A 16,082-nucleotide genomic window follows, 5' to 3' on the forward strand; every position below is an offset into this window, starting at 1 on the left:
TGCCTTCATCATTAAACTTAATTATTTCTAGCTTTTGATGTAAAGTGAGAGACGTGCAACTCTTCGTTTTACTTGAATGCTTAGATGCCATTGTAGTGTTATTAATTGGCAAAATTTCAATATTGTTGTGTCTCAGGGAATAGGGAAACCCAAGGAGAGGGAGAGAAATGGGGGAAGGGCCAGTCGGTGGAACAGTCAGAACACACATATTTATCAATTAAGTCTGCCATCTTATATGAGTGTGTTTCATGGTGCCCCCAAAAAATGACAATAGTAACATCAAAGATCACTAATCACAGATCACCATAACAAATAATAATAATTTCATAATAATCATGAAAAAGTTTGAAATATTGTGAGAATTACCAAAAAGTGACACAGAGTCATGAAGTGAGCAAATGCTGTTGGAAAAAGGGTGCTGATAGACTTGAATGACTCAGAGTTGCCGCAAACCTTCAATTCGTAACAGACACATCTGTGAAGCGAAATAAAGGAAAGCACAATAAAACGAAGTTTGCCTGTATTCCTAAATACCCAGAAATATAGAAACTAACCCAATGACCTTCAAATTCACATGTCTTGGGTAAATCTTTGGCAATTAAGACTGGTGTAATAGCGTTGGTTTAATTTAAAACAAATTATGTCTTATGGGGACTTCCCTGGTGGTGCAGTGGTTAAGAATCCACCTGTCAATGCAGGGGACATGAGTTTGAGCCCTGGTCTGGGAAGATCCCACATGCCGCAGAGCAACTAAGCCCGTGCACCATAACTACTGAGCCTGCGCTCTAGAGTCCAGGAGCCACAAATACTGAGCCCACGTGCCACAACTACTGAAGCCATCATGTGCCTAGAGCCCATGCTCCGCAACAAGAGAAGCCACTGCAATGAGAAGCTTGTGCACCACAACAAAGAGTAGCTCCCGCTCACCGCAACTAGAGAAAGTCCAGCAACGAAGACCCAATGCAGCCAAAAATAATTTAATTAATTAATTAATTAAAAACAAAACAAAACTATGTCTTACGAAATATCAACATTAATTATAATACGAGCATACAGTTTTATTCTACTTGGGCTTACTAATCACATAAACTAATATTGTATTTACTGGATGTTTAAATTATAACTGTAACTCTGCCACCAGCTGTCTCCATTTTTCCCTCAGGGAAAAAATATACACATAAAGATGCAGTAAGATGAATTGCTTGATACCCGTATCTTCATGTATATCAAGAGCAATAGTAAACCAAAAAAATTTATTTAACATTGTTTTAAGTTTTTGCTTTTGTGATGCTTGCTTAACCTGCATGTGCTGTAACAGTAATCAACAGAGAAATTACTTGAGGGGATGGCTAGCCTTGTTTGGTGTTATAGAATGTCTGCTTGAAAACAGATCCCTAAATCTTTTTGGTAACTTGAATCCTAAGAGCTATGTTAAGTCAAATAACAGATGCAGTAGTCTCCCTTTATCTGTGGGGAATACGTATGTTCCAAGACTTCCAGTGGATGCCTAAAACCATGAATAGTACTGAGCTCTATATATACTATCCTTTTTCCCGTACATACGTACTTATGACAAAGTTTAATTTATACATTAGGCACAGAAAGAGGATATCTGAATTGCCAGATTCACTACTCTTGTGCTTTGGGGCCATTATTAAGTAAACTATGGATCTCTTGAACACAAGCTCTGAGATACTGGACAGTGATCTGATAACCAAATGACTAGTAAGGGATTAATGGGAGGGTATTGTATACAGGGTGGATATGGTGGAGAAAGGGATGATTCATGCCCCAGGCTGGAAGAAGTGGATGGCATGAGATTTTAAATTTATGAATTGTTTATTTTCCATTTATTATTTTCAGTCTCAGGTTGACTGCTGGTAACTGAAACCTTGGAAAGCAAAACTGAGGAGAAGGTGGACTAATGTATTCATTATATATCTAGATTATTTTTAAGTAAGATAAAATCCAAACATTAATTACTAAGCACAAGTTAAAGTTTATATATTTTTGGCATCCTATTTTTATATGATATATAGAAGTTAATATATTTGGCTTATTAATAAATGTGTTTTCTTTGCCACACTGAGAATTTGTACTATGAGGAAGAATCTATCTATAAAAATTTAGGTGTTATATTCATAAAATTTGCTAGTCTGCTACAGGATGCTTGTATGTGACAGTTCACAACTGTTTATGTTCTAATTTTCTCTATAAAAGATAGGTTACTAATGATTAAAATCTATAATAAATATATGTAATTAAAACTACTAGAAATAATAAGATGAAGAAAAACTACTTTGAATGAAAGTATGCAAGGAAAGTAGGACATGTTTTTGATAAGGAAAAGTATACAAGGTACAAAGGATGTGTTTATGTTAAGGGAAAAAGAAAGCCATTTTATCCTAAAGCAAGAATATGGTTGTTTCAGATTGAGAAAGAGGTAAAATATAAGACAAATCTGAATGTATATAAAAGTTGTAGAAGGTTTGTAGAAAATGAATTTCATGTGTGGTCAAGCTGGTAAAGATTGAATGATTTATAAGGTTTTAAAAAATGAGTCTTAATATCAAAAGTGCCCTGGTACAAATCTAGAATTTAGCTATTTATGTATTAAAACTGCATTTTTTTAGAATATTAGTCTGCTCCTAATAAGACATTGTAAAAGGGTTTCTCTTTACTTTTTAAGTAATTTGCATAGGAAACAATTTTGTATCTTATCTGAATAATTTCCTATGCCTTATGTAAACCTTTATCATATCTTTGATTATTTAAGAGAAGCAGGACTTCTCACATTTAAATAAACTAATGTTTTTCTACATTTTTGGCAACTTTGCTTCCCCCAAATTAAATCCTAAATGAAATCTTGTTTTAGAACTAACCTTAAGATTTCTCAAATGGTCCTGAAAAATCTCAAAGGATTTGGCCTTTCAACTTATAAGGAAAAATGTTGAAAATAATTTGTTTTACTTGATATGTTGAATTGTATAAAAAAGTGTTGTCAAATAAGAAGAGGTGCTTACTCTTCCCTGTATTATATTTGTATGAGTAAATGTTATTAATATAAATATTTCAGAAATTATATTAAATTCACAGACATTTGTCAGTACTCTTGCTGTCCATGGTATGTCCCGATGAAATATTGTCAGTCATAATTCTAGTTACTATTTTAAATGTTGTATGCCAACAATTAACCAAATTTCCTTGTCAAATGAACTCTCATCAGACCTTTAACTATGACCATTTTAAGTCTTTTATCATTCACAGATAGCTATTGTTTTACTTTGTTTCTTCTCTAAAAAACATTTGCAATCAGTTACAGGCCAGAATGCTTCATGATGGCATTGCTTTAATAACTTTCAGACCATACCACTGGACTGAGTAACAAGTTCTGGAATTCTAGTGGAGAAGCTTATGGGTTCATGAAACTGCTAATCCAAGATCAATAAGAACAAATATTAATTACATGGGACTGAATGAATTGATGAGGGATGATTATGGTTTTTGTTTTGAACATTGCTAGTTATTTAATGTTTTATTTTCCTGATATAAAGAACCCTTTTCCCTTTTCTCTTTAGCTATCTATAACTCACAACTATTTAGTAAATTATATTTTGTAAACAGAAATGAAACACTTTTTTTTCTTCTTGCCTGATGATGCCTCCAGAATTCAAAAAATCTTATTGAATATTCTTATTTTTATGGCAATACAATTATTTGTATAAGTTCAAAAAGAATCTATTCCTCTTGTAACAGTTCCAATAGTTGGAAACATTGATTATATAACCAAGACTTATACTAGAATGTCATATTTGAAAATGATGCACATAGAATCTGGTCTAAGGAATTAAGGCTGACTTTATTGAGCCAAAGCCTATAAAGCCCTTTTGGAAAAACCTTCCTAGTATCTGGATTAAAGTGTTCCCAGGCTTGCAGGTGAGTAAGGAAGGTCACTTCCTGGCAGACCCAGGAATCTTGGCTTATCTCGCGGATCTGAATAAGAGAGGAATTGAACCAAATCTATAGGTGCCTCAAGTGATGTCTGATTGGAAGTTCTTGGCTTGGCTTCCTAGCCTCAAGAGTCTTTTAAAAGTGTAATCTGAGATTCCTTATGATAAGTTCCAGCAAAGCAAACTCAAAAAGGCTTATGTGGTCAATCATCATTTTTGCTGCACTTATGTAAATAATAAGGCCAAGTCTAATGAGATCAGTCTTGTTTGGTAAACAAGAATAAAAATGGGGGTGATTGTAGAGAGAAATTTTGTGTTTCCATGGAAAAATATAGCATATCCCATACAGTCTCAATTTTTCTAGTTTTCTTCAATAAGTGGCTACAGCTCTCCAAACTAACATTTCCAATTTTTCCCACTGTCTTGTCATCACTGAGAACTAATATTACCCTTTTCCCAAAGTACTGCAAGCTAGAGCTGAACTTAATATAAACTTTAAATAAATCACCATGACAGATCATGTATGGGTGACCTGCACGTCTGCTGCTGTGTCAGCCACTCAAAAAGTTCACTGGAACACCTCATGTCATCAACAAAGACATTCAAACTGTAAACCAGGAAATTCATTGGATGACCACTGCCATCTTTGAGCTCAACATCTCGAAATCTTGACTGGCTGCCTTCTGGACTTAGAAACTGGGTTTCCAGCTGTGAATCTTTGTTATTCTTTTATTTTCATAGAAATTCCACTCCTTAAATGTCTGACTTCTAGCACCATGCAACAAAAATCTTCTACTACCATGTACCAACAGATGATTCAGCTGGTCCTTAATGAACAAAAAGCCACCCAAATGAGAAATGGACTTACATTGTTCAAAGAAAAGAATAACTCCTCTCCTTGAACCAGAGAAGGGACTGACAGATTCTTTCCTTGACCAAACTCCAGTTTCCTCTGAGCTCTTTTTCAACTAAGCTCCATCCTTAGACATGTCAAAAAGAGTCCAGTTTTAGCAAGAAATCTGCTAAGTAAGTTTAGCTGCAATCCCCCTCCCTTGATATCTGATGGCTCTCAACATCTGATCAAATTCCTCGTCCTCCGCCATCCCTCAGGTGATATCTGGACTGCCTTCAGCAAGAATCCTGTTAAGACTGCTTAGCCAGAATTCACCCATACCATACCCATGATGTTTCCTCGTAGTAAGTTTCCATCCAGAAATATCCCCCCCCACCCCACCTCTTCTCCTTGACTATAATCCCCACTTTTCTATGTTTTATTGGAGTTGAGTCCAATCTCTCTTCCTTACTGCAAAACACCAGTGGAGTAGTACCTACACCTACTGTAATAGTCCTGAATAATGTCTACCTTACCATTTTAACAAGTGTCATGAATTTTTTTTTTCTTTAACAGCGTTCAATCTCAATCCCCACTTCAGAGTTTTTCTGGTATGAGTTTTCTCTCAGGGAAGGTTTTCATCATTGGAAAAAATGAAATTTCATCTCAATTGATTTTTAGGCAAACAATGAGAGTCAGAAATTCGACCAATACCTAAAACTAAAGGTAAATTATATCTTAGAGCCTGTGTAAAGAGAACAGCAGCAAAGACAAAAATGTTTTAAATGGAGAGGAAGTAAGATAGAGGAGGAAAGAAGCAAAGAGTAGAGCAAGTATAACTTTTGGACCTCAGCAGCCACAAAAAAGAATAGAGGAAGACCCAGCTAAGCAGTATTTGAAGCCTTGGCTTTCACAGATCCTGTGTGTGCTATCCCCTCTATCACTTTCCTTTGAAATGGTAATTAGAAGATTAACCACCTTTCACAGCTCTTTAAGAACTTTTTCTCCTTAATTTGAAGGTCTTTGTTCTGTGAGATCTAAGCCTCTGACAGACTCAAAATAATCTTACTTCCTTCTGTTGCTTTAGTGATACTTGTGTTTATATGAGAGTTGGGGGCAGATGTGCTCCTAGAGTTTGAATGAGTTGTAGTTACTTCCTATGAGAAACTCTCCTAATCTCCCAAGACTTTACTCACTGTCACTACCTTAACCCATGCTTGCCTTGTACCTGGTTATATTCTGTGCCTCTTACTACTATTGAAAAATTATGTTTACTTTTCAGTGTCCCCTACTGCATCGTAAAATTTTTTAGGGCTTGTATTTGCCTATGGCAATGTCTCTCATATAGTATTAACTCGGTAAATAATTGTTAAATTACTCTTTTATTGATTGGCCATTTTAAAGAATGGATTTATGAAAGATATGACTATGACTTTGACATGCTATTGACAAAATATGCTTCACCTGGCTCTTAGAAATGAGAGTCAGTTAAAATCTAATTGGTAATTGCTGTTCCTTCTTGCTGTTATTTTTTTTAAAACATGCAAAACTCAGCGTTGATATTTGATGCAAAGCAATGGAAATATATACATCACATAGAAAAAAACATAATTAATAGCCTAATTTCAGAACAAAACTAAACTGGTTTTTATGTGGATGAGACAGAGAAGGAGAGAAAGAGGAGAGTCCAAATTCAGAAGGATCAGAAATGGAAGGAGAACCAAAGTAGCTATAATTCCTTTGCTTTAATTTTAATAGTTATTGAATTATTCATCATTTTAAATTTGTTGATATCTTTAAAAATCCCTTTGTTAATAGTTAAAATTTAAGTGTGTCAGAATTAGTTAAAACTTCCATGGTTTACCCACTGGAGAAGTGTCTTAAGTGTCATCTTTCCCATATGGGAAGGATGATGAATAGGAGGTAATATTAAGACACCTGAGTACAGGAAAAATGTTCCCATCTCTCTTAGCTGTGTCACATTGAATGTGTGCAGTTTTAAAACATCTCATTATCTTTTACCCTTAATTCATACTATAACCTAAAATGGGAATTTTTGACTCTAGAGTCTAGATTCTAGACCTGGCACTTTGGGGAGACTTGTAGCCAGGTAGCCAGTTGTCTAGTTTTATCTAAGTAGGTTTTAACTTTTAATGCAGTATTAACACATAGATAACAGGTGCTATTGGTCATCATACATGTCTCTTCTTTTTGTTAATGTATGATCCAAAGCAGTTTCATTGTCTAAAATATGTAATCGTTACAAGAGGAGATCTTTAAAAAGTAAGGTTGTAGTTACCAGCTGCCAGTAGACATTGTTTTGAGAATGGTTGGTGGCATCCCAAGTCTGACACAGCTCAGAAACTCAAGTTCTTAGCAATATAAGGACTTGTCTGAAATCACACCCATAGTGTCACCTAGTTATTTCCTTGGATGTCTGAACCATAGTTACTACATTTTGACTTTTAAGTGTAATTTTCTCCTTAATAGCCAAAGCAGATGTCACCATCAATGATGTTAGTGTTTCTCTAGGTCTGAGAAGATGCAAGAATTGGGGCTCATAAAATATTCTCCTGAAAATGTCTAACTATCTGAAGTCCTGTTCTGACAGTTTTTCCTAGAGCACAGAGTGCCTCATTCCTGATCTCCACCCTGAACTCCTTTCAGGGGGTGTTGAGGGTCAGAAGCTGCAGCAGCTCATGATTTAATCTTTGTAGAGGTAGATGGCAAGTGCCAGTTTCCAGTCCGCAGGGCCCCTTCATGGTCATAAGTTCAACCATGGTTTGGGGAGGGGGGCATTTCATGACCATTTCATTCCACGGTGCTAGGAACACTCATTCCCAGGTCTGGTGAAGATTTCACTGATAGGCTACTCAATGTGCTATTACTGGACTAGGCTCTGTTAACAGTGGCCAAAATCTCTGGACCACCTGCCTTACTAGTCCCTTATGGTCCAGGAAAATATTCCCTCTTGTTGCTTCTTCTTATATGTAGAGTTACACTATTACCATCATTGACCTCATAGGGAACTATATGCCTTCATTTCATCAGAGGCTCAGTCACTCATTTGGTGATGTAATAAACAACAACTTTGTAAAACAGGCAATAAATATAACATAGCTAGCAGCATTAGTAAGGTCATAAGCAAGAATTAAGACAAGAACTTCTATTAGGTGCAGCCCAGTATATCCCAGGTCATCTGACTTATTCTGTTCTGTACCAATCCTTATCTTTAAGGGAAATTATATATTGGCACTGTCCATAAGGCATCCAGCTTAATTTCCTAATGTTACTAGACTGATTATCCTTAGTACGATTTAATTGTTCCCAACATAGAGGAGCCTTTACACTTAAATTACCATAGTCTGGTGTTAACTACATAAATCCATCCCATAATTGTGGAAGGTTTTATTCCTTGGCTAAAATTTTGCTTGTTGCTCTGATTGAACTTGAGTAATAGAGGAAAGTTAATATCTATGGACAGGGTCAGAGCAGGCATTATTAATTGGTCAAGTGAGGGGATACCCTCTAGTAATATCAATAGTAGCCTGAACATGACTATAATTTTTCTTTTAAAATAAATTTCCTAAGAGCCAACCAATTAGAGCCTTGGAATGGAGAAGTCCACCCAGGTAACCTAGAAGTGCTAGACACAGGTAATTGGCCACGAGCCCAACAATTGGATTGATTTTTAAAACTAGCATAGGATCATGCCTATAATAGAAAAACTTCTGATTCATGTGCAAAGGTCCAAGAAGTCAAGAAAACATTATAAAATGATCATACGAGTCAGGTCCAGGATCCTGGGCTGGCTGTCTACTTCTGATGTCATCTTCTTCTCGTCCTAGTGTGAGTGTAGTTTCTCCTCTGAGCATTGTTTTAAGGTGATTTTGAGTTCAGCAGTCCTCTCTATAGACCAGTCTGGTGCAGGGGTCCTTTGTAAGTGGGAATTAATCCAAGAGTCAATTCCCTTCAGTTTCACTGTGCATGAGCTCATTAAGAGTACCTGATAAGGGTCCTTCCGTCTAGGTTGGAGATAGTACTTTAAATTATGTCTTTTCCAGTATGCATAATCCCCTGGTTGCAGGTTGTAGGGCATCTGATCTTCATCCAAAGATAGATTAGTGAGATAAGCTTCAGAAACAAACTTAGAGTGTCCTGTTAATAATTCAATTAAACTTTACATTAATATAACATAACAACAAGGAACTATCTGGGAAGTGAGTCTTAGTAAATATAGACTTCCATTAACAAAACTGGAACTTAATATTCACTGAAACATCTTTTTCTCTCTAAAATTACCCTCTTTTTTTTTTTTTTTTTACCAAATATAACCAAAGTAAGGCTAATTTGTTTGCAAAATAAGTCTGGTCTCAATAAACTTGGCCTGATGATTTATATAATTATAATTGATCATATACGCTTTTTTGCTTACTGAAACTTTTATAGGGAGTCTCAGACTGAACTTTTAAAAGACCTATCAGGGCTAGGAAAGTCACGCCAAGGGCTTATCACGGATTTAAACCAGTAATTTTTCAGATAAAAACCATGAAAATTATAAACATATTCACCAGTTCACTCAGTCCTATGTAAGTAATCCTTTTTGCTAACAGCTTTATGAAGCCATCAGGTTTTTCATTAGAATTCTTCAATTTCTGACCCAGTTCAGCATTATGGTCGGAAATTTAGAAACATATTTATCCAAAAGTCCTTTCTATAAATCTTCTTGAAGAGGAAGCATTTTTGCGAAGGTATTAGAGTGAAACCGTAAGTGTCTATAATGGCAAAAGACTTAAGGCATGTTTAAAATCTGATTACAGTGCAATTGACAAAGAAACTTGGCTACTGTTGTGACATACAACTCTTTAAGATAATAACTAGAGTTATGACTGATAATCTTTTACCAGAACCTATCAGATTTTTAGGAATTCTGTATAACTTCTAGAATATCTACATTAATAATATTTACCATACAATATAACCTGAGAAGATTTATTACTCATTTGACAATACTTCCCATATAATTTAACAGTCTGAGAGACAATATTTTGATAATATTACAATGTTATTGTTGTAGATACTTGGGGAAAGAGTTGGAGCTAAGGGAGTGTGTTAGGTACCAGTCTCAGCCTATCAATAGTAACGGTATGGCTAGAAATGCCTGGGAGCTCTCACCTGGCCCTGGTCAGCTTCCCACTGACATCTCCCCTTTCCAAGCCAGTGTTGTAGCTGGGCTGATCTTTGTGGTTCTTACTATGGTTAATTGCAAGACACCTTTCAGCAATAACCACCAGGAAACTATGAAGGAAAAAACAAGTTTATTATTTACAAGCCCTGGAGCACACAAGGCACACCAGCAGACACACAGCAAGGTTGTGGAAAGAGAGAGATCTAGCGCTGACCTGGGGTTTTTGCTTTTTATCTGGGTGGAAAGTGAGGGTCTAGGATTTCACCAACTCACTCTTTACTACTGAATTTAAAACATAAGCGAGAATTTAAAGTATGGAAGAGAGGGAAAAACAAAAAACAAAACCCCACCAAACAAAGAAAGTCCACAAATGGCACAAATGGTCAGTTTTCTAAACCAATCAGTTTCTCTAAAACAAAGTTGTTTCATGGGTGGCATCCAGGCCCTTTATCTAGTCCTGTGGCTGGTAATGTGTTTATTGAGATGTGTTTATTGTGCCTTTGCAATCACAGCTTAAGTCAGGCACTGGCATTACAAAAAGAAAAATCACAAAATATATTTATTTAAATGTGTGATTTCAGAACCTTTGCTAGATTTTAAAGTGTAATGTTATTATTCTTAGGAATATATATCCACTGAAAAATAGTTTTGCACAATCTAATGAAACTTATGCTCCATAAGGATCTTTGAAAGACATAAGCTGAGGCAGCATTTCTTCCAGTGTTATATGACGCATGCACTACTTTGCTTCTGTAGGGGAGCAAAATTTGCCACCTCAAAATGTCTCTTTGGCATGGGGATTATTTCAAGCTGATGGCAATCAAGGCCCAAAAGACTCAGGAAGAACATTTGACCTTCCCCCCAACTGCCTAAAGAATGTAGATGGAGGACGTGCTCCGGAAGGGAGCCAACCCCATAGATAACTATAGTTTCAACTAGATGTGCAGACAGGGAGGAACCTAGAAAAGTCTGTTGGTTGAAATTCCTGTCTGTGTCCCATTGTCTCTGCCTGGCCCAGCAAACATTTATTTACCAAACATTTGCATTTCCATCTCCATGTCAATTGCCTTTCTCCCCTTAGAAATCCAAACCACTAACTACATCCACATCCAGTTTTGTCTTTAGCTGAAGATGGTATTTCACTGGAGGATTTAAGCCATTTTGTCAAGTTCCCCTGGGTCTCTCTCATGTATGCATGTTATTAAATTTTGTCTGATTTTCTCCTGTTAATCTGTCTCATGTCAATTTAATTCTTAGGCCAGCCAGAAGAACCTAAAAGGGTAAAGGAATATTTCTTCCTCCCTGACACTTCAATCCTGATACACTTGGACTTCTCTGCAGCATTTGACATTATTGACAATATTTTCCTTGTCAGCTACCTTCTCATGGATTCCACAATACTGCATTCTCCTAGCCCGCCTCCTACCTCTCTAATAGTTCCTAATCAGAATCCATCCATGGCTTCTCTAGTTGTCGAAATTGAATATGACCCAAAGTTCTGTCTTTGTATTCTCCTTCTTAGTCTCTATTGGCATGTACTTCTTTATCACATGCAGATAAGTATAGCTTTTTTGTTGATATCCCTCACATTCCCCTCTCTGGTGTTTTCCATAACAAAGAAAAATAAGTGTAGTTGTGGCCCGAGAGTGGGATATTTGAGTTTAAGATTAAAGAAATGAAACAGTTTCAGGTGTTGACAAGATCTGGAGGATGATCATGGAGGAAGGTCACTGGAGGAGAGTAGAGATGATTGACTTTGAAAAAGAAGATATCAAGGCACTGAGAAATGCTGTTTGGATCATCCTTAAGCCATGAAAGAGAATGACAGGGCTTGAGAAGGGGAGAATTGTGAGAATGTGGCAAATAATTCAATGTCAGCAAACTTCTTCTATAAGGGGCCATATAGTAAATATTTCAGGGTTTGAAGGTCATATGACCTCTTTTGCAATTACTGAACTCTGTTGTTGTAGTGTAAAAGCAGTTATAGATACTACATAAGGTGAACAAGCATGACTGTATTCCAAATCTTTATTTCCAAAATAACACAGAATAAATTTGGCGTATGAGCTATAGTGTGCTGACCCCTGAATTAAGGGATTAACCAATAAGTAAGTAGGTAGAATAACAAAAAGATTTAGAAGGTGTTATAGCTGAATGCCATAAGCCTCCAAAAGCAAAGAATTTTGCATGAGCATGGTGGAGTAATGATCTAGAAGTAGGATGACGATATTACTTCTTGACCTTGAAGTAGCTGGAGAATGGAAAACATGAGTATCTATTTTGAGCGGGCTTTAAGGAAAGTCATGAATATCCAGTATCAGTAAAGAAAAGAGAGGATGTCTAAACAAGAGGTTGAGGATATAGAGTAATTGTAAACCACAGAATGAAGGTATGTGAGGCAAGGTCAAGATTCTACTGATGTCTTCTGTAGACAAGAGCAATGCTAGTTCCTTAGAGGTGAAACACAACTTCTCATTAAATAAATGCTTCCAGTGTTTTAAAAGGTATGCATTTTTCTCATTGTGTCCTGAATATAATGCAAAGCAAATTCTGTTTCTGAGATATATATATATATATAACTTTGCAAGGCTCTTTATATTAAGCCTCACACAAGGAGAATTTGTCATCTTTTATTTATGTACATATGTATATGCATTAACACACCACATTCCTTGGATATTGGTAAAAATTTAAAATGTTATGTATAGATATAATTATACAATTTATAACATAGCTTTATTTTAAAATGGATTACAATTAATCTTCACGTTCTTTGCTATTTGTGATGGTAACCATAGAAAAAGCTGGCTTTGAACTTTTGGTAAGTTCCACAATGATTTATTATTCAAAATTATAACAGAGTAAATTTTAGCTGTAAAACATGACCTTTTTAGTGTCCTATTTCCTGAAACCGAGCCCAAAGTTATTTGACTTCACACAGAAATTCAGTATCATAAATTGTTACCATTCTCTTCAAATCAAAATGTATTGAGCACTGTTGTTCTATGGTGGAGCAATACAACAACAACATTGAATACAAGCATGTGCATGTACACAAACACACACAAAGGTATACTTGCACAACGCATGTTCTGGGGACATAGCTCCAAGAAGAAAATCTCTGTCAGAATAGTCATTCTACTTTACTGTCTTTGGGAATGATTTTGTTGGAAACATGATTTAAGACAGTATTTATCATACCCATTCTGACATGAGACTTCACCTATGCTATATCGCCATAGGCCTCAAAACAAATGTTCTTTCTACTACATGGTCTCCCCCAGTGAAGTTCATTGAGTATTAAATAATACATCCACCTGTTAGGGTTATGAAAAGGAAGCTGAGATTAATGGAATTATTTAAACAATTGCTTAGGAAAATATTTTGGATAATGAGAAAATACAAATGAGTGAAAAAAAAGAAAAGAAAAGAAATATACCACTTCATTGAAATAGCCATCTTTTACCAATTTAGTGTCTATCATTACAGATGTTCTTCTCTGTGTATGTTATAATATGATTCTTTGAATAAAATGCCATCTTATTATTGTAATCTGAGTTTTTTACCCACGCCCCAATTAGTAAGCTATGAACATATCACCATGTCAGTAAGTTTATGTATATCAGGTTAGTTTTCAAAAAGTACACATTATTTCATGGTCTGAACATGGTATACATTTTTAATCAGTCTTTCAATGTTGGGTATGTTCATTATGTAAAAGCTTTATTTTTCTATTATTCAAGATGGTGTGAAAAACATCCGAGTACATACATCTCTTCATGCATCTCTGAATGTTTCTTTAGGATTAAAAGAATAATCATTTATTATTTGTTAGGTTTCAATTATGAATTGAGGAACTCTGTGCTACCTGGCATGATGCTAAGCACTGAGAAGGCAGAATGGAGGACCCAGGAAAAAAGCCCATTTATTATATGTAGAAACTTGATATATTACAGAACATTATAAACCAGTGGTGATGGAACTGATTATTCAAACATATTATTGAAACATTTATGTATGTGAAAAGATACAATAAAAGCCTTAATTTTTACCATATCACAAAATGTGAAATGTAAAAATTTTTTTAAAACATTGCAAGAAATATAAGCAAATACCTCAAAATTGGGGAGTAAGGAAGAATTCCTTAAATAAAATTCAAAGAGCACAAATCATAATATACAATATTGATAATTATGACTACATTAACATTTAAAACCTCTGTATATCAAAAAACCCCACAAAGATAAATACAAGCCAGAAACTTGGAAAAGATGTTTGAAATATAAGAACTGATATTTGTATAAGGAATATTTAAATAGCTCCTATACTAGAATATAAGCTCCATGAGGGCAGAGATTTTTGTCTGTTTTGTTTACTGCTAGATCCCTAGTACCCAGAACAGAGCTTGGCAAACAGCAGACACAATAAATATTGGTTGAATGAATAAATTCCTATATAACAATAAAAAGAGCAAAATATAAAAACAACTGATTCACAGAGAAGGAATCTTTAGTCAATAAACATATGCAAAGATGCATGAACTCATTACTTATGAAGAGAATGCTCATTAAAATAAAAATGTAATATTGAACAGTTTCATTCCTTTAGATTAGCAAAAATCAAAATGTCTGATTATACTAATTATGGATAAGGGACTGATAAAACGGAATTTCTCATCTACTGTAAATTGGCATCAAAATTGTTACAAGCATGTTGGAGAGAGATTTGGCAATATCTTGTCAAGTTGAAGATACCCATACCCAGATTACCCTATGACCTACCATTTACACCTCTACATATAAATTAATAGAGGACTATATAAACAGGTTGTGGTCAATTCATATAATGAAATTCTAAGAGCAGAAAAGAAAAACTTTTCAAATGAAAATATTTAAAATTAATATAATACTAAGTGGAAAATATTAAGTACAAATGGATATGCAGTGTAGTTCCACTTATATAAACTTTTAAATACAAAAATAATATTATGTATTAATCATTGGTATATACCTTGTGATGTAAAAGTACAAAAATAGACAATAAGTATAAACAATGACTTCAAGATAGTGATTCCATTGGGGAATTAGGGAAATGAAAGGGATGGGAAAGAATTCACTTGTATTACTTGTTAATTCTGGATCATGGATACATAAGTGTTTGCTACAATTATTCTGGTACTTTCTTCATGTTGAGTGTGGTTCATAAAGAAAATGGATTGAATGTGAGGTAAGGTAGTTTGCACAAACACGGAAAGAAAACAATAAATGTAATATATTGGTTTTCATAATAGAATAATATCCCTCTCCCCCTCATTTTCTTTTTTCTCATTTTCTTTTCACCTGTACATATCTTCATCTCTTTCCTCATTTCTTTCTCCATTTATTGCCTCTGATTTTCACAGTGTTGGCTTTGTTCTCAGGTACATTCTCTCTACCTTGTGGTCTATAAGCCTCTAGGCTTACATGGTCATTATCACTCTTGATCTGAGTACACCAGAACTCTCTAGTTGAACTTGTATCATATAGCCCTCCCTGAGTACTCTGGTTGGGAAGAGGATACACTCCTTTTGTTAGGACTGAGTCATTCGTCCACTTCTGGAAAAGTGGCTCTTCAGAAAACAATTAGAATGATATTACCAGCAGAAGAGTAAAGGAGGTCTTGACAGGTAAAAGTAATAGCTGTAAAACTACAAAGTTGTTGTAGAGAAAGAAATGAGAGAATGGAGGGATGAAAGCAGGGCATAGTAGAATAAGATCTTTTTCAGTTACTAACTCCTCACCGTTTATTTCTTTCTTAAGTAGCACTTATTAAAACTTGTGGTTAGTTTATTATTGAATATGTTATTTGTTTATTGTCCATTTTCCCATTAAGCTCATCATTTCCATGACTCTGTGGGCTATGTCTGTGTTGCTCACCACATTATCCCTTAGCTTTCACTACAATATTAGACTTTCAATGAGTATTTATTGAGCAAGTTAATATATAGCAGTGGTTCTCAAACTTTTTGGTCTCAGGATCCCTTTACGTATTTTTTGAATTATTGAGACTCCACAGAACTTTTGTATATGTGGGTTATCTCTATCAAAATGTATCATATTTGAAGTTAAAACTG

The sequence above is a fragment of the Balaenoptera borealis genome, assembly GCF_965194805.1.
Source record: "Balaenoptera borealis genome assembly, chromosome: X".
NCBI lineage: Eukaryota > Metazoa > Chordata > Mammalia > Artiodactyla > Balaenopteridae > Balaenoptera > Balaenoptera borealis.